The 20,859-nt window shown below is 36.9% G+C and overlaps 1 protein-coding gene and 1 long non-coding RNA gene across 49 annotated transcripts in view; both read right to left on the reverse strand.

The window, feature by feature from the left end:
• Positions 1-20,859, reverse strand: part of ST18 (ST18, C2H2C-type zinc finger) — a 306,347-nt gene that overhangs the window by 121,038 nt on the left and 164,450 nt on the right. For 18 of the 47 annotated variants that reach the window (XM_025393497.1, XM_025393496.1, XM_025393487.1 and 15 more), the window contains one exon: positions 15,197-15,275. The exons of 19 other annotated variants lie outside the window; for them this stretch is intronic. The gene's annotated coding sequence lies outside the window, so the exon portion shown is untranslated. Of the gene's footprint in view, positions 1-15,196; positions 15,276-17,092; positions 17,259-17,967; positions 18,108-20,859 lie in introns of those variants that run through there. 10 more of the 47 variants (XM_025393513.1, XM_025393483.1, XM_025393531.1 and 7 more) reach the window with 3 other exon arrangements.
• LOC112630361 overlaps positions 1-20,859 on the reverse strand; it is a 236,596-nt gene that overhangs the window by 51,353 nt on the left and 164,384 nt on the right. Inside the window, exon 3 of one of the 2 annotated variants that reach the window (XR_003120853.1) lies at positions 15,197-15,275. The exons of the other annotated variant lie outside the window; for it this stretch is intronic. This is a non-coding gene — a long non-coding RNA (uncharacterized LOC112630361). The remainder of the gene's footprint in view (positions 1-15,196; positions 15,276-20,859) is intronic. 2 annotated transcript variants of the gene reach the window in all.

The raw sequence follows: 20,859 nt of genomic DNA on the forward strand, positions 1-20,859 counted from the left end.
CTAAGTCTTAAAATTTTAGAACAGTGGCTCTCGGACGTTAATATGCATCAGAATCACCTGGGCGGCTTTTTTTTTTTTTTTTTTTTTTTTTTTTTTTTTTTTTTTTTTTTTGATGGAGTCTTGCTCTGTGGCCAGGCTGGAGTGCAGTGGCATGATCTCGGCTCACCACAACCTCCGCCTCCCGGGTTCAAGCAATTCTTCTGCCTCAGCCACAGGAGTAGCGGGGACTACAGGTGCATGCCACCACGCCCAGTGAATTTTTGTATTTTTAGTAGAAACGGGGTTTCATCATGTTGGCCAGGATGGTCTTGATCTCTTGACCTCGTGATCCCCCCGCCTCAGCCTCCCAAAGTGCTGGGATTACAGGCGTGAGCTGCAGTGCCCAGCCGGGTGGCTTCTTAAGTGGCACGTTCTGGTGCCAACACTCTAAGGTTCTCACAAGGGTCCAGGTGCTCCTGCTGCTCCATGGACTGCACTGAACAGCAAAGTGTCAGAGCAGTGGCTGTGGAACCTCAACGACATCAGAATCTCCTGGAGGGCTTGTGAAAGCCCAGGCTATGCATTCCGTAGATCCGTGGTGGGACATGAGAATGCGCATTTCTAAGTTCCCAGATGATGTTGGTGTTGATAAGTTTGCAGACCATACTTTGAAAACTACTTCTCAGGTATTCAATATTAAATGTGTTGAAGAATCCCAACCCCCAAAAGCTAAATATACCCACATAGAGCAGAAGTGCTTCCACTTTATTTTTGAGCTATTTATTTGCTCTGGTTTTAATACTCTACGATAGAAAGGAACAGATAAAAAGTGAATGTTCTGGCCCATCATTGAAATACATTCTCAGATCCACTTTATAGCTTATTGAACTTGATCTTCCCTTCAGATGAAGCCATTCATGTCAAGAAAGAAACGGCAATTATGTACTTCTTCATTCAAGGTGTCATTATCAAATATAAGCTCACAAATTACAAATCTAAGAGTTTGCACAATATTTAAACTTGCCAAAAGCAAATAAAATATGGGAATGAATTAATTACAAATTATATTATAAAAACAAATTTAAATGTCAAACAAAGATGCAAATTTCCTTGAGACATTCAATATTTTTATCAGCCCTAGTAAATTCTGACTTACTTTCCAAATGGTGCAGCGTGTTTCTTATATATAGTGGTATATGAGGTGTTCTTTGTTGATCATTGCTATTTTGAAGAACACATTATCCTGAAAACTTCTTGGAGGATGGAAACATTTTAGTCTAATACTAAAAATATATTTGCATTGCTGTTCACGTAAATATCTCTGTGATAAAGCTGTTACAAGGGTATTTTGCAATATTGTTCACAGGAATACATATTTCAGGAAGAAGGCAATAATAAGATAAATTATAGAATAAAACATCTGCTGAATATTTTTTAATAAAGAGGTGGAGGGTGCTTCTCTAAACAGCAAGTCATTCACCAAGCAGAAGTTAGGTGCTTTGGCAGTGATCTGCTCAGTTCATAAAGGACTAGTTAGTGTTCTAAACATGAACTTATCAACTAGTTCTCCAGTAAAGCTGAGAGAATGTAAGCACATGAGAAAGATTTTAAAAGAATCAGTGCCCCCTCTGAATTCTCACTGCCACCTACTTGTTTTTGCTGTTCCACAGATATTTATTTTAAAAAGCTACTTTAAAAATCAGTCTCATCTAAATACAAGAGGATAATATCACAAATTAAAAAATGTGATTAATAGCAGTGTAACTAACCCTCTTGGTATAGAACACTATTATTTAATTAATTCATTAATTTATGTACTCAAATCTTCATTAAGCACCTATTCTTTTGGAGAATGTTTGTATAAACCAGTGGAGTCCTCAGTGAGTGGAGAGGGGTGTATAGTGAATGCCACTCCAATAGTGAATCTATTTCTGTTGCATAAATCAAAGAGATAATAAAATAAAAATCTCCCTGCAGATGTGGAGGCCAAATTTATTTCTTGATAACATGGGAGAACAATCTGATAAGTTTGACAAAAACTCCACCCTAGGAGTACAAACATCAGGATGTGTAGTTTGAGTGAAGAAGAATTCCTAATCCTACAGATCTAGGATGGACATACATTCTGTTGTCATGGTGTGAGCCTGTTGTCATGGTGTGAATGTCAAGATCCTAGTTGATCCCTCTCTCCTTGGATGGCTTTCAAGAGTTACAATGATTCAGATGAAATAAGTGCCTCTAGTTATTTGAACATCTGATTGATAGTTGTCTTCCATGACCAATGAGAGGTCAGTACAGTTTATGTCAGGCGTTTTGTCCAATGCTTATCTAATTTAAGTCATTATTTTCATTGGCTTTCACCAGCCAATTGGCTTCTCTCTAGATCACAGTGTCTCATTAGCTGTGGCAAATTACTGAGGGAATCTGACCTTTTTGGTTTTCTTTTTTAAGTAAATTAAATTTAATCGAATTTGTTATTGGATATTGACACATTATAACTATATGTTTATGGAATACAAAGTGATGTGTATGTAGAATGCAGAATCATTGAATCAAGCTAATTTGCACATCCATCACCTCAAATATTTATCATTGATTTCTCTTGCCTAACTGAAACATTGCACCTTTGACCAACATCTCCCCAATCCCTACTACCCCAACCTCTGGTAACCACCATTCTGTTCCCTGACTCTATGTCCAGTCCTTCTTGGTTTTCTGTCCAAGGTAACAGATTATTTATTTTTTGGCTATGTTAAATTTTTCCAAAAAAAAAGCATGCACAGGCATTCCCAAAAAATGCCTTAGAAGAACAACAGAATACCAGCCTTTAAAGATCTAATTTATACAAGGTGCTTTCAAAGTGAATGACAACCACTAAGGAAAACAGTGTGGAGATTTCTTAAAGAACTAAAAGTAGAACTACCAAACTCGGCTCACTGCAACCTCTGCCCCCCAGGTTCAAGTGATTCTCCTACCTCAGCCTCCTGAGTAGCTAGGATTACAGATGCCTGCCACCACGCCCTGATTTTTTGTATTTTCAGTAGAGACAGGGTTTCACCATCTTGACCAGGCTGGTCTGAACTCCTGACCTCGTAATCCATCCGCCTCGGCCTCCCAAAGTGCTGGCATGAGCCACCAGGCCCTGCCAGAACTACTGTTTGATCCAGCAACCCCACTACTGCGTATCTACCCAGAGGAAAAAAGTCATTATACCAAAAAGATACTTGCACACGCATGTTTGCAGCAGCACAATTTGCAATTGCAAAAAAATGTGAAACCAAGCCAAATGTCCATCAATCAACAACTGGATAAAGAAACTGTGTGTGTGTGTGTGTGTGTGTGTGTGTGTGTGTGTGTGTGTGTGAGACAGAATACTACACAGCCATAAAAAGGAATGAATTAATGGCATTCTCAGCAACCTGGATGGGATTGGAGACCATTAGTCTAAGTGAAGTAACTCAGGAATGGAAAACCAAACATTGTATGTTCTCACTCATAAGTGAGAACTAAGGTACAAGGATGCAAAGGCATAAGAATGATATAATGGACTTTAGGGACTTGGGAGAAAGGGTGGGAAGAGGGTGAGGAATAAAAGACTACAAATTGGGTTCAGTGTATACTGCTTGGGTGATGGGTGCACCAAAATCTCACGAATCACCACTAAAGAATTTACTCATGTAACCAAATATCACCTGTTCCCCAAAAACCTATGGAAATAAAAAGTTTTAAAAGCAATAAGCATTAATAAAAAAAAATGACACAGATGAATGCCACTTAAAAAATACATAAAAATAAAAAAAGAATGTTCCTTAAAGGAAATTCTTGCCTTGTGGTAAACTAGATGAACTAGAGTTCATCTCCTGAACTTCTCCTGCCCCACACCTGGTCTCTGGGTTCCCACAGGAAACCACACCTGCTCCTATGGTAGCCCCTAACCCACAGAGGAGTCCTGATTCAGAGCTCATGGTCAGCTTCAGACTGGAAGCTCCTACAGGAAGGGCAAGGGGGCTCTTCTCTCTGCTTCTCCTTTGTAAGCAAGGTGCTCCTGAGGGCATGGCCTATTCACATGAGAACCAGCTGACGAAGTGTTGTATTAAGAAAAAAGGGAAGTATGATGACGCCCCTGACCCTGTGATTTGAATTTTAGGAAAACTATGGACCAAATATTTAGAGATAAAACAGTAAATATCCACAGCCTGTAGCAAAAAGTGATGCTGGTGAAAACATGCAGTTCCAATTCATTTGTAAGACTCATACATGTGAAGCTTAAACCAGGTAATTCTGTATTATTTGTTATATCTCAAAACTAGTGAAGTAGGAAATAATCTTATGAACAGTTTACTCATAAGTTGAGATTAGTTTTACAAATTAAGAAAATACAAATGGATAAAAAGCCTATGCAGTATTGCTGTATCTTCGACATAAGAACAACTATCAGCTTTGGTGCAGGGGGAGCGGATATTAACACTGAAGGACCGCCACTGCCAGATCAATCATACGCTACAATTAAAGGAGTGACTGGCATATTAAAAATGCCGAAAGAAAATACTAAACTAAACTGGGTAGTTCTGAAAATACCAGGCAATAAATAAAAAGAAAATAGAAGAAATAAAATATTATTTATCATGACAATATAAATGAATATGCTAAGCAACATACTGATCTTGGATTAAATAGTGGCAGTGGTGGGAAGTAGAAAATAGCAGATGATGCTTTAAAATGGTCTAAAGGAGGCAACAAGTAAGCATGAATCAGAGGAGGCTTCCAGCAATTGCTGTAGTCACTATACATTACCACTGACGAAGGCATTGGACTAGGCATTGCATAGTTATGGTATTTAAATCTCACCACAATCTAAGGAGGTTCACATTATTATTCCCAATTTAAGCTGAGCAAACTTAAGTCACTCTTTTAGTACGAGCTAGTATTCAGAACTATATCTAGGCTGAACGCAGTGGCTCACGTCTGTAATCCTAACACCTTGGGAGGCCAAGGCGGGTGGATCTCTTGAGTTCAGGAGTTCAAGAGCAACCTAGCCAACATGGTGAAACCCTATGTCTACTAAAAATATAAAAATTAGCTGCGCACGATGGCAGGTGCCTGTAATCCCAGCTACTTGAGAGGCTGAGGCAGGAGAATCGCTTGAACTCAGGAGGTGGAGGTTGCAGTGAGCCGAAATGGCGCCACTGCACTCCAGCCTGGGCAACAGAGTGAGACTCCCTTTCAAAAAAAAAAAAAAAAAAAGCAACGATATCTGATGCCAACATTCTTTCTGCTGTGTAGCTCTAGCTAAGATGGCAGTGAAAGCAAGATACCTGAACATCTTTCTTTGAGAAAATCATAGAAAGACCCACAATGATAGGGTGGTCTTTTAGGGAATGTGAGTTTTTGTGCTGAATTAGACAGGAGATAGACTGGATAGACTATTGGAATACTAGTCAAAAAAGCTAAGATAATGGGAACACTGAAATACAGTAAAAATCATAAACCTGGTATGCTGGGGAGGACAGCAATAAATGACCTGGGAAATACTTTACGGATGATTGGAGACTGTGAGCACTGTCTGATTCAGCAGAGTTAGAACGGTGACACACTCTGTCTCTCAAGTAACACCAACCTACGTTCGAATCCTAACTCTGCTGTTCTGTGATTTCAGAACTGCAGTTACCTCCCTCACCATCAGGTTCCTCATCTGTTAAAAGGGACAAACAGATCCTCCCTCTAGAACTGCAAGGATCGCATGAGATGACACGGATAAAAGCATGGTACACAGTGGACATTCAGTAAAATGCCATGATCCAAAAAGAGATCAGTCCCTAGGCAAAGCCCACAGGTATGTGGTCCACAATGAATGCCCCAATGTGGGCATGGCGAGGACTTGTGTTGATGAGAGTAATTACATCTCTGAGGATTAAGCAGCTCATTTTCTTCAAGAGAACATGGAGTTAGTAGGATAATTCGTTAAGCATTCATTAAAAAATATTCATTTTTTTCTATTATTCTATTATTTCTTTACACTAGATACTATTATAAATGCTTTATGTATATTAACTCAATCTGCATAACAAATGTATGAATCAGGAACTATTAATTATTTCCATCTTTAAAGTTAGGAGATTGAAATGCAGAGCATCTCAGTGCTTGCCTGGGGCCACATAGCTCCTGAGGAGTAGCACTGGGATTGGACTCTTGCACTAAAGCCCATTTGTTAGATCAAAACAATCTATCATCATCACAAGATGGGTGATGGAGATGAAGGGATGGATAACACAGATATTATATTTCAGTGTGGGAGCCAAACTCAAAAACAAGGAAACAATAAATATTCAATGCAGTTGAAAGCAGTGATAAATGCAATGGGACAATAATGTAGGCTAGAGGATGGGCTATTTCACATTGAGGCAGGAATGACCTTTGCTGACTGAAGAAAGGATGCAAGAACCATGTGCCATAGTGTAAACAGTTAAAGCCCTTGTACCTAGAATAAATAAAAAACCATTACAGCTCAATAATAAAAAGACAACCCAATCAAAAATGGGCAAAGGACTTGAATACACGTTTCTACAAAGAATGACCACTAAGCACATGAAAAGATGTTCAACATCATTAGTCATTAAGGAAATGCAAATTAAAATCACGATGAGATACCACTGTGAACCCATTAAGACGGTGAAAATAAAAAAGACTGACAATAGCAAGTGTCGAAGAGGATGCAAAGAAATCCAGCCTTCACATGTTGCTAGTAGAAATGTAAAATGTTCAGCAACATTGAAAAATAGCTGGCAATTTCTCAAATGGTTAAACATAGAGTTACTATATAATCCAACAATTGACTTCTAGGTACATACCCAAGAAGAATGAAGACATGTGTCTACTTGAGAAATTGTACACAAATATTCATAACAGCATTATTCACGGTAACCAAAAATTGGAAACAATCCAAATGTCTATCAACCAATTAAAGGAACACAAGAGGTGGTACATCCAATCAGTGGAATATTATTCAGCGATAAAAAGGAATGAAGTACTAAATTAGTGCAACCTCTATAGAAAACAGTAAAGACATCTCTCAAAGAACTAAAAACAGAACTATCATTCAATCCAGGAATACCACCACTGGTATCTACCCAAAGGAAAAAAATTATTACACCAAAAAGATACCTGAACATGTATGTTTGTTGTAGCATTAGTCACAATAGCAAAGACATGAAATCCACCTAATTGTCCATCAACGGATGACTGGATGAAGAAAATGTGGCTTAAACACGCATGTGCATATACATGTATACACCATGGAATACTACTCAACCACAGAAAAGAGTGAAACCATGTCCTTTGTAGCAAAATGAATGGAACTAGATGCCATTACTTTAAGGAAAGTAAGTTGGAAACAGAAAGTCAAATACCACATGTTCTCACTAATAAATAGGAACAATGTATGAACATGGACATAGAAAGTTGAATAATAGACATAGGAGACTCGGAAGGGTGGGAGGTGGGAGGAGGGTGAGGGATGAAAAATTACTTAATAGGTATAATGTACCTTATTTGGATGATGGTGACATTAAAAACTCAGACTTCACCACTGTGCAATATATCCATGTAACAAAACTGCACTTGTACCTCCTATATCTATACCGATAAAAGGAATGAAGTAGTTATATATGCCGAAACATGGATGAGCCTTGAAAACATGCCAAGTGAAAGAAGCCAGGCAAAAAGATCACATATTATGTGACTCCATTTATATGAAATGCCCAGAATAGGCAAATCTACAGAGACATAAAGTAGATGAGTTGTTGCGCAGGGCTGGGAGGACTATGTTGCATCTTCCCTTTGGAAGGTGAGAGATAAGGGGTGCAGAGTTTCTTTTTTGGAAAATAAAAATGTTCTAAAATTGACCATGATGATGAATGCAAAACTCTGAATATACTAAAAACCATTAAACTGTACACTTGAAATGGGTAAATTGTATGATATGTGAATTATATCTCAAGAAAGCTGTTAAGAAAACAGGTGGAAACACAGAGACCACAGTAAGATGCCTGCATGCTATTTTAAGAATGATAGGCAGTTCTTGGACAGCTTTGAGCGCTGGCATCACACAGGGAAATCAGTTTTTGGACCATGGCAGTCAACTGGGTATGAGAAGATGAGCCTAGATGGGGTGGAGGTGGTAAAGGTGAAGAGAATGCAAGCAGTTGAAGTTCTAACTCCATTATAAAAAGAAAAAGCAAAAAAAAAAAAACCACCCCACAAATTAAGAACAGATGTGTATCAGCTGCCTGCTATGATCCAAACGCATGACTTTCAACTCCCCAACATGGGGTCTCTATTAGAGAAGGCAAGCTCTTCCTTCTCTCACGCCTCCTACTTTTTCTCTATAGGACCCCAGATGGGGAGAACAGTTTCCATTTCCCAACCCCAATCTCCTTTTTTGAGACAGGATCTCACTCTCTCACCCAGACTGGAGTGCAGTGTCATGCTCATGGCTCACTGCAGCCTTGACCTCCCTGGCTCAAGCAATCCTCCCACCTCAGCCTCCTGACTAGCTGGGACCACAAGCACAGGCCACCACACTTGGCTAATTTTTGTATTTTTTGTAGAGACAGAGTTTTGTCATTTTGTCCAGGCTAGTCTCGAACTCCTGGGCTCAAGCGATCCACCCACCTCGGCCTCCCAAAGTGCTGTAATTACAGGCGTGAGCCACCAAGCCCAGCCTCCACTTTCCCTTTAGCCTTTCTAATTGCATGAATTGTTTAAGACTGTTTCAAATCCAAGAGAAAAATCGCTAGCTTTTCTGGTTCTCATTAGTTTTTTAGTTTTCTAAGTTTCTATGTCAATATCAATTATATATAATTGATGTATGATAATATAAAACTTAAGTGTTAGATAGAATGTTTTCTTTTTAATTATACTATGTAAATATAATAATTAACAAAGACTAACATGTTAAAGGAACTTGTAGTTTAAAACTGTTTCACACTGAGTCTACAGAATTTTGCTACCTCATTTTACAGAAAATTTTGAGACTATTAATTCTGAATAATCTTAACATCTCATCTGTAGGCTTATACAGGTGTCTTAATCTGTGTGCATTCCTCCTTTCTTCTGGTTTTAGAGGAAGAAAAGAGATCCTCTCCTTTCTAAGGATGGGTTCTTTACTGGGCTCACTTTACATTTGTTTCCTACTTCATCTACTTTTTCTTTCTTCTGTATCTGAAAACTTTTCTGTCTTCTTATCTCTCCTGGTTCTTTCTCCTTGGCATAGAAACACATTTATTCTTTATATATTACTATCTCTGTTTTTCAGGGTCAAAATTCTTAATAGTGCCAGAGGCTTCCTTTCTTTTCTTACCTTGCTTTCACTACACAACTCATGGACTGCTATCTGGCACATCTAATGGTGCCGGATCAGTCTATTTTCAGAGCAACTCACATGATTGCTCAGTCTTTTCCTAAATAAGCCATTTATGTCTCTGGTTTATGTCTCACTCTATATATTCTCCTTGGAAACCACATCCAAAAGTGTATCTCTTCATCCCAGGTCTCACTCCTGAATTTCAGATCCACTAATCAACTGTACATTCAATGTCACCACCCGGTTGTCTCTCATTCAATATGTACAAGAAAGGACCCATTACTTTTCCCTCTAAACAACCTCTTCCTTCCGAATCTCCTATCTTGGCTAACCATTCATCTGGTAATCCAAGCCAGATACCTGTCATTTATGAGTCTTTACCAGTTTTCAAATATATGTCCTGGGCTTGCCTCTTGCATAGGACAGGTCCTACTGTACTGTGATTGCCATTTGCTCCTGTCACCTGCATTGGAATAAGTTCCTTGAGTACTTATGTCTGCATTCTCACTTCTTGATTCAGTTGCTGGAAACTAGTCAATGTTCAATATGTTTGTTGAATGGATGGATTCAAGACTCCTTAAATGCCTCTTCTATAAAATCTTCCTTGATGCTACCTTTAAACAAAGGTGGTCCTTCTATTCTTTAAGACAGAACTTAATTTTTTAGAGGAAAATAGAATTGGCCACGCCTGGTGAAGATGCTCTGGCCCCACATACATTAAGGCTGAGTAATATAGTGAAACTGGATGTGGCCACAGCCTATTCTGTCTTTGTAGAGGGTGCTGTGCAAGTCTGTCCTAGCATGTGAACAAAAACCCAGACAAGGTTGGCAGCTTTGCCTACATATCACTTTCTTCTACTGTGGCTCATAAGGTTATTAGGGGCAGATGCTGTGGCTCATATTCACTGTCTACACCTCTGATACTTTTAGGCCTGTAAATATTTCTTAGTCAACTGATTGCACAGAACCTAAATAACTTGCTCACAATTTTCTAGTTCTGATAGTTAACGTTTTTGACTTCATTGTCTTGGAAACTTTAGTACATGAAAAATACAAACATCATTCTAAATCATATTCAGCTGGAATAAAATATCTTAATCTCCTGTGAACATGATGTGACATCTACCTAGGAGGAACTATAATAATGTAATTGAAACTCTTCCTTCTTTTTTTTCCATTAGAGGCACAAAACTGGGGAAATTCTTCATTTCTACATGCTTTCTTTTATAAAAGCAAACATGTACACATTTCTCAATATGTTAAAGTTTCTCCGCTAGGTACTGAGAAGAATAAAATGATTTTAAATACAGTTTCTCTTCTAAGTGATTTTTGTCAACCCTCAATAACTTGACTCTTTTTACTTATTAGTACACTTTCAACATGGCATTTTTCAAAAGACTAAAAAATGCTTGCAGATTAATCTATAATAAGTTAAGGAAACTATACAAGCATTGTAACAGTAACTGCCTAATTAAGATCTAAAATACAAAATAAATATTACAGTGTGTCTAAACATATTAGCAACCTGTAATCTATCTTTTCAAATATTTTTTAAAGCAATTGAGCCTTCTTTCAAGTGCAATCTTAGTGACAAGCCCATAGAGTAAAAGCACAGAGGCAGACTGTTGGGTGGCTGCACACCCACTCTGGGGGCTATGGTGCCTGAGGTTGAATCCAGTCTCTGACCAAGCAGCCCCGGCATCACGGACAAATTGCATGGCTCTCCATGGTGCAGTTTTCTCCATGATAAACAGGGGATGCTAGCCGACCTTATCTTATAGACTGTTGCTTTGGTGACATTGTGAGAATAAAAAGAATTAATTAATATAAAGTACTTAGGTAGCCAGGCACTGTGGCTCATGCCTGTAATCCCAGCAGTTTGCGGAGCCGAGGCAGGCTGATCATTTGAGGTCAGCAGTTCAAGACCAGCCTGGGCAACATGGCAAAACCCCATGATTTAGTAGAGGTTTAATAGAAACCTCTACTAAAAATACAAAAATTAGCTGGGGGTGGTGGCAGGCACCTGTAATCCCAGCTACTCGAGAGGGAGGCTGAGGCAGATTTATTTGAATCCCGGAGGCAGAGTTTGTAATGAGCCGAGATCACGCCATTGCACTCCAGCCAGGGCAACAATAGTGAGACTCCGCCTCAAAAAAATATATACTGAGAAGAGTGGTTGGCTCTATGTCAGTGTTATTATTATTATTATTGGACAAAAATATTTTCTGCTTGACACTAAAATACTCAGAGGAAGAATTCAATTACCAGATGTTTCTATGTATCTATGTTTATATTCACAGAGCTAAGATTTCTGGCTATTTGGCCAAATGTTGAACTTTGGATCTAATGTGTAGCATCAGAGCTGAAGCTCCTGTGATTCTCAGAACAGGCTACTTCTGATATCAAGGTTAATTGTTGTGCTAAATATACATGTCTTACAGAGGTATAATGAGTGCTTCTGCAGTCTTTGAATTATTTTTCAAATTCATAGGATGTTTTAAATTTTAAAAAGTTCATGGAGTTATAGAATTTGGGGGATGTAAAGGGCTCCAGGGGTCCCCTAGCATGACCCTTAATGTGACAGATCTTATTAATAAGAAAAATAAAGCAACTTGTCAAGTCACTTCATCAGGATCATTCAACTACTTAATGATATTTAACTATGACTGGAACCCAGGTGTACTTGGGACTCAGCATCATTTGACACTATATTGCTGTCACAGATTTTTCCTCTCTATTCTGTTCCCAGAGACACTGTATCCTAAGGAGAGATTAAGGGAAAGGGTGTGGGGAACAGTCAGATTTGGGCTCAATCTGGGTTCAAGGCTGGTGACATAAGGAAGGGCATCTTCACATCTCCAGTCAGTTGCTTCATTTGTAAAAATAGGATACTAATGGAATTATTATGAGCATTAAATTACATAATGCATCTAAAGAACTTGACACAATGCCTGGCACAGTGTAAGCACTTCACAAATGTTAAGGATAATTATTATAATTATTGTCACATATATCACCATTGTTCTGAACAAATTATATGTACAATGTTGGTACCAAAAGTTCTTTTTCTCATTTACCAAACCCTAAGACATATTTCTTCAGTCAATGATTTTCCATAGGGTGGCAGGGAGTGGGTGTGAAAGAGAGAAAGAGAGAGACAGAGAGAGAGAGCACTGTGCATATGCATGTTTCCATTATTTGACAAAGTCAGGTAGCCCTGGATCCTATGGCTTCTTCAATTCCCCTCAGCTTACTTGCAGTCCCTGTGATAATGGCCTGTGTGCTAACCCTAATATGCAAAACCTGACCCTTGGATCCTCCAGCTGATAAGATTTGATTATGGAAGAAACATTCCCAAGGAAGTAGGGCATCGGTTATGGAACTTCACCAAACTTCAAATGTTTACAGTAGCAAAGACGGGCCATGATGAGACTGAATGGGAAACCTGGTCAGTACATGATTTATACCAAGATAAAAATGCTTGGAAATTTGACCTTTAAACCAAAAGGTCTGTATCATCAGCTGTAGCTGTTCTACAATCTGAAATCAAAAGCTGGAAGGGTCTTCAACTGAATGTGAGTATTTCAGAAAAATAAATACCAGTGGGATATTCTATTAGTTCTGAAAGTCTAAGTGAAATATATCTAATTTACCTGTGAAAACCAATGTAAGCAATATCTGGAAGAGTTTTCTTGTTTGCTCATTTTGTTTAGAGTTGGAAGCTGCTTTTCAGGAATGAAATGACAGAGCTATAATCCCTAGCAAAAAAAATTCCCAAATACATCATAGAAACTAGGATAATCCTTCATGAAGTCAGAAGCAAAAAAAAGAAAACAGGAAATAACTTCCTCTACCATTAAAATAACCACAGCATCCACTCCTATCCCCATTCTTCCATTTCCCCAGGTCTGACACTCTGCAGATGACCGCCCTTATTTGTCCCTACATGTTTTCCAAAATATAAAAGTGAAATAGAGTCCCAAGGGCACTGTACTTGAAAGGTTATGAGAGTTAGAGAATTTTAACCATGCCTGCCAAACCAGCAGATGGCTTGTGATTATAATTATATGCATCAATAAAACGAATAATCTTTACAAAATTTGAATTTCTACTAAAGTAAGGGATTTAGTAAGCAGATGCAACAGAATGCATTTTCTTTAACCCTTTTGGTAGACACTGGTGTCTTTCACACACAAAAAAGATCCAGGACTGCGTAGATAGTAGGTTGTGTACTCTAATTTTTGCCCCTTTCTAGAGTAGTCATAGTGTCAGCCTCAATCTTTTCCTGATTTCATTTACCTCATGAACATATTTCAACCTCACCTCATTTTCACCCTTCAGAATAGAAATGTTAAGACTAATTCTCCACCATTGTTTGATATTTGAAAGAAAATTTAAAAGAGGTAAATACCTTCATTCTAATTCATACCAAGTATACTATAGAAACAAAAGAGCAAACAGTGGACACATCTTTCTATCTGATGGTATTCTTTTACAAATTAGATTTTCAATAACACTTTTTTGTTTTCATATTCTCTTTAATCTACATTCCAGGAATGAAAATACTCTTTATTCTATTTAAATAATTAACCATTTCCTTTCAGTTTGCTTCTGCCTGTCATTATAAGTAAGAGTAACTAAGTTTTATCTCATGCCAAGCATGAATTCACTCATATTGAAATTGGATATATATATGACACATCTGAAAAAAAGGATGTGGTGAGGTTTACACACTGGCCTTCTGCCATGTTTCCTTCATGAAGGAACCTCAGAATTTAGGGAATTAAGTTAAGCTAGCTTTGTTTACTTTCAAATCTTGGAAGGAGTAGAGAAAATGTACCACAAAAATTTTCATTCTTATTTTTTTATAAAATAGTAATGGAAATATTTTTATAGAATTACCAAGTGTAACTCTTCATTAGAATAGTATCAATTAATATACATTTCACCCAGCATACCAACAAATATAATATTTAAGAATATCTGGAGAACCTATATTTAGTGCAGATATCTCTAGCACCTTCAAAGTTAGTTGCACTATATAAATCAAAAAAATTAAAACAGTCTGATTTAAAATGTTCTTATAATATTGTAGTTAACTCCACTTAATAGTATAAATAAGTTACTAATAAAACTTTAAAGGCATTGACATTTTTGCAGGTCAATGCAATTTACCTATGGACACAAGATATACGAGATCAGAAATTCTCAGCAACAAAATTCTTTCAAGTTACAACTTAAATATATAGATCAAACCCTATCAGAACAAATGTTCTGACAAGTTAAACCAAAAGAGTAATAAGTTTTTGCCTAAAAATTTATAAATTTGATGTAACATTCGACAACACTATATTCAAATACTTGTAAAGAAATTCAGATATCTCTTGAGTTCACTGGAATGGAATTTTATCTCCTAAGATTAAATATTCAGCAATTAACTGCGTTCAAGATTCTTTACATAGGTGATAAAAATAAATAAAGTAAAATATTTTTCAATTATAACATCCTTAAAGAGGGAAAACTTAAACCAAATTCAATGTATCAATTAAAAGAAACAATCTAAGCCAAAAAACTTACGAAATAAATCCCAAAGGGGCAAAAAAATTAAAAAAAAAAAAAACAGAAAGAAGAAAACCCCATAATCTTAAGAGTTAAAGACCTATGCTGTAAATACTTAAGTTATAGATGTTTCCTTTTTAAATTCAATGAAATTAAATATTTCTGCTTATAGGGAGTTTAAGTTGACGAGTAATAAAATTTTTAGGTATACTTTTGTTAGCTACTAATAAAACTCTGCATAATAAGCCAATTTAATCACGTATGCTTAATATATGTTTAGAATTTTTAACATGTTACCTTAGTCTTGATATGAGCACGCAGACACATAAAATGGAATTGTCACAATGCTTCAGGGACACTCACAAAATTGGGGGCTCTGGAAGTGAAAATACGAGAAAGAGTTCTGTACTGGTACGAGCGAATGCACAGGCGGTGTGTGACATGACATTGGCACGTCCACTCGCTGCCTCAAACCGCAAGTGAAAGTTAAAAACACCAAACACAATATGCCAGGGGCATTAGGTAGATGATCTTACTTAATTTTCACATAAGTTATAAGGCAACATTTATCTCCCATCACTCTTGCTCCCATCTAACAGACTAGGAAACCGAGGCCCAGAAAAGTTAGAGAACTTATCCAGGGCACAGACTGAGTCAGTGGAAGAATCAGGTTTCAGATATGTGAACTCGAAAAGGGAGTGTTGTAGATTCTCTTGTCACTTTGTCACTCATATGCACTTAGGATGACTGCCTTATTCTCTAGCAAGCATTTTATAGCTCCTCTTAGATGGGGATCCTTAGGGGTGGAAAAGAGGTATTACTAACAGCATCTACTACAGTCCTCTGAACTAAGCAGTTTTAATATTTATTTGTTAAATGAGTGAATCAGAATAAAAGTTCAGTAATACAAAGTTTATTTCTGACAACACAAAATAAGTTCCTCAAATTTCTTTAAAGAAGGAAGTTGTCAAGTAGATAAAGCCATGCATATTTTCTTTAAATAAAAAAATATATATTTCAGATGCAAGACCCATATAGGTGGAAACAAGTTTACATAAACCAAAAGTAATGATCTGGGCCTTCTCATTTTAATGACAACACAGACCTATTCTGTTTTGAAGAATGACAATTACATTTCTGTAAAAGTAGCTCCACTCCTTTTCATCCACAGCGATGAAACTAAACGAACTTCAGTCAAGTTTGTACACCCTTTGCTGTACCGGTAAGGATGGGGGTAAAATATTTACAGCCAGCCAAAACAATTACGTGTTTTCTGAAACATTCACTCTTGTATTAACAGGAGGGAACATTAACAACTATAGAAGAAAAATTGTAATACATGAGATTCAAAAATAAAACATTCATCACAGAAAGAGAGCCTAATACATTTATAATGCCTGAAAGAGTGAACTAGTTGCACAACTCTGCCTTAAACTAAATTTGTTAGGCAGCAACTGTAGCCATTTTTAGATGGTTTGCTTTTTCCATGATTTCTATCACATGAAAGGCATAATGATGATATGACATATTAGAAAAATCTCAACTTAGTAAAATCAAAATCTATTTTCCCCACATATATTTTACTTGAAATTAAAAAGACACTATTATACCACTTTCTTCACAAAATTTATTGCCTCCTTATTTCTGGCTATTGTTAAAACAATATTTAGAGTTGGTAATATACAACATATATTACATTCTCTACAGACACGCATATAGTTCTAAACAAATTAGATAAACAAAATGAATGTTAGGGGCACATTTACTAGAGGAAAAGTACTTCATGAAAAAAATGGTCAAGAAGTATGTGACCTCTGATCACCCAGACCGTATTATTTACCTATATTATGAATCTTTCATGAATACTACTAATAAGCTATTTATTTAGTATCACAATACTGCTATATCCTTATAGAAATAAATATTTTTCAGTATAAGCAATGAAAGTTAGCAAACTGATTTCTATACAGAGTTTTAATTCATGAACAGATGATTATGACATGCCATTCTAACATTAAATGACAGTGGCTTTAAAATTGAATACTGATACTGATATTATGAACACATCTATTTTAAAACACCACACTTACATTAACAATACTTTTTAAATATTTTCGATGAGACCGTCAGAGTTTATTAAACCACTGACAACCCACTTAGCGGACAGTTCTTAGAATAAAATATTTAATTTACCTGAATGTCTTGTAACAATATCATCCTCTCTTGAACTAAACATCCTCTGAATACACAAATCTAAGGCAGACAGACATTTCAGCAAGGCAAATAAGACTTTCTGGCAACTTCCTGTTGCCATATTTCTCTAAAAGGATCCTGCAATGTTACACTTCAATCCTGCAAACGCATTTTTCCAAGGGACACAGCAAGCCAATGCTGCTCCAGTGTCAGAAGCTTTGATTTTTTTCCCAAGTACAGCAAGCAAATAACCACTAATCCTATTCAATATTACAGATTCACAGTAATGATTCTATTTCCAGATTCAAGAGAAATTAAATACAAGAGGAAAAGAGGAGCTTTTGTTTTCTTGTTTTGTTGTGCTTGATTGGTTGGTTTTTAAGACACTGATGAAGGAAATAGTTATTCTATGTTATTAAATATATATTAGGGGCTGGGCAATTTTGCATTGTCAAGAATGAACTTCGCTGCTCACATTCGTGCCCCAGGTTTCCATTATCTTTCAGAAGCAGTAAGACTAACTAAATTTAAAGTTGCCTCGTACATTTGAAAGTTTTCAAACCTGAACCAATAACCTGAATGGTAGTTATGGGCAAAAGCACCATTTCTCCAACAAATAGCCTACCTCTCAAATTCAAGTTCACTTGCATTTTGGGGTTTACTTACTTTTTAAATTTACAAACTTTTGTGAAACAGCAAAACAAAACAACAATAACAACAAAATAAGAACACTGATCACTGAAGCGGTATTTCCAGAAGTGATAGCAAAATCCCTTCATTCTGACCTACTTGTCGAGAAACGGACTTTCAGCCCCACGGTTAGGCTAAGATCTGTTCCACTTTCTCCCTAGGGCTTAATTGCCAGACTGACTTACCGGTGCCTCCTAGCCTTTGTTCTGCCTCTCACGCTGACATCAGGGAAGCAGTGATGTAGAATAAAGCAGGGGTGGGCTAGGTTAGTCCAGTGTTTGTGTCGTTGTGTGGTGTGCAGGGACACTCTGTGATACTCTAGTGAGCTGCTAAGCTTTTTTTGTAGGCTTTGTGTCATTTACTTAACGACCAATCTCATTAGCTGCCAGGGTACAATGGGCTGATGCATTTTCTATGTACATACTCCACACAGTGACCCTCAAGGTTGCCGAAGGTCTATTTAATCAGTCAAATGCTGAATATATTTGCAGTAAATCACTAAAAAAATTTTAAAAATATGAGAATACTGAGGTATCTTACAGACTTAATATTTCCTGGTGGTTATTTGCAGGTAATAAAATGCATGCATATTTAGCCCAAACAAGGATAGAGCAGGTGGAGATGAATTGTCTGGTTTGCACTGGTGACCTTAATTTTAGGAAACTTTCAGATCAAAGATATTTTCTCTTAGCAAGGAGCCCAGATTTGAAATTTAATTTCTGTGTTAAGTTTAATCATATTAGCACAACAAAAAAGAATTGCTTTCTTGAGCAGTTTCTCCTTCCTCCTTCCTTGCCCCCACCCCAGTCCTACCCCCTACCCAAGCAGCCTCAGACCTGGCAAAGTTGCATTTATGCCCTCTTTCAGTTACAAGGTAAAAACCCTTTTAACTCCTATGAAAAATGAAATGCTGAGAGCACTATGAATGACGACAGCTGTCCATAAGTATCAGGGAGAGTTCTATTGTCCAGCTTGTCCCTGGATAAAATGAATACTTTACAGCAGAGGCTGTTCAGCTTGGCTAAAGAGTGTGGGGAGAAGGGGAGGAGGTCACTGGAGATTTCGCACACTAATTTAATCTGGGAAAAGGACAGGCTCTGCATCTCCCTTGAACAGACTGGCAGCAATCTGGGCCCCCACAGAACTATCTCCTTTTGCCTGTGCTCTATTTATTCCTTATCTCTGTTTACCAACCGCTAGGTCCCTTTCATTCACACCACGAGGCCGTTTTCCTACTATCAGTCAGCAGCTGACACTGTGGAAGAGCCTCAAAGGCAAAAAAAAAAAAAGATCAAAACTAAACCAAAGCTGTATAAACAATGCCACAGTACAAGTAAATGCATAAACCCTGATTCTTAACCCAACCCACAGGGTGCAAACAGAACCTTTATAGTAAATCCAACAAACCCACCACAGTGAGCTGTGGGCCGCAGAGAAAGAAAAGTCAAAACACCATTCATGAAATCACCATCCAAAAAAAAAAAATTGCTAAAATATACACTGGCTACTGAAGCAGCCTTACTTTCAGGGATATTCTTATCTCTATCATAGATCAATTAACTGGCCACCAAGAGATACTTACCTGGCTGGGAAAGGTGAGCTATACATTTCTAAGGGAGGCCTGGCTCTCATTAAAATGCCAGCAGTTAAAAAAAAATCCACCAACATGATTACAAGCTAAAGAGGATGAAGCAACATCAACTTTTCCAACACCTTATCACACTGATTGAATTTAAACAGTTCAAGACTCTTGGTATTAAACCCCCATTTTTTTTAAGTAAAGATATTAAAAAGTCCTGTACAATCCAATCAATGAAATCTTCTTCATGTCTTGTGGATTTTACCTCCTTATGTCAAAATGATTAGCATGGCAGAGAAGTTGGGAGAAGACTACTTCATGGACAACTTTTTAATATTTTGAAGCACTCTGCAGGGTGTGATCAAAAACGGAGATTGGAGCAACTAGTTTAAAGTGTGGAAAGAGGAGAAAATAAAATAAGTGTTTTTTGAACTGTGTAACCTTTGAGGAAATATGAATCTTGAAAACTTTACTTATATTAATGTTAAGTGCTAAGTACTTACCTGAATATTTCAACAAATGGGAAAAGCCTTGCTTAATATAAACATTTCTTTGAAGTGATTCAGAATTTGTATATAATATATATGTGTATGTATAGACGTATATATATGAATATATTATAAGCATAGGTATACACACTGCCTCTCATATACACATACACAAAATGAGAAGTGCATAATTTCTAATGCCTGGAGTTCCTCAGATTAAAAACTGAGATTTACTTTAAATTTCCCTGGGCTTTTTTAAATCATTGAAATGATTGGGAATGATTGGTTATTGTCATAAAAATCAACACCGCATTGACTCAATCACTAAGATCTTTACCAGTAAAAGGAAAGACAATGCAGCTCATTATCTAGGATGATCAATTGGTCCAGATTTCAGTTTGTGTTTTCACCTATATGCATTATGAGCAATGAAGTCTTTACTACTTGGATCCTTTTTTCCAAATGAATTAATGAATTAAATTTATCCTTTCACCAGCTGCTAGGCAGCAGATGGAACCATTTCTGAAGCCTTGTTGAATTCAATCCATAAAACTCATTTCCTAGGATTAGCCGTCCAAAGTTTCTTTTAATGTTTATATACCGCTTGGGATTTTGAATTTCATGATGTTAAACTTTCAATTTAACTATTCTTTTTGCATTTCATATCAAACAATTATGATCTTTTGGATTTCTATAGCAGACATGGCAGGTCACATAAGGACAAGAATTAATTTCAAGAGCAATAAAGTCATGCAAGTTACATTTTTTTGATATGTCTGTTCACATTGCTCTACTACCATAGAAACTATTTGCAATTAACTGTTGTCAACCTAAAGAGTTATATATTTAATAGCTATACATTTTGTTTATTTATGCATAAATAGTTTAAAGCTGCAACTGGAAACATTCATTAACATTATGAAAGCTTAAAGTTTTTCTGGGTTTTGCAATTAGTTATAGGAGTAAAGTTGTTACTTACTGCAAGTAAGATTGTTAATTATCTACAAATA

The sequence above is a fragment of the Theropithecus gelada genome, chromosome 8 (genome assembly GCF_003255815.1).
Source record: "Theropithecus gelada isolate Dixy chromosome 8, Tgel_1.0, whole genome shotgun sequence".
NCBI lineage: Eukaryota > Metazoa > Chordata > Mammalia > Primates > Cercopithecidae > Theropithecus > Theropithecus gelada.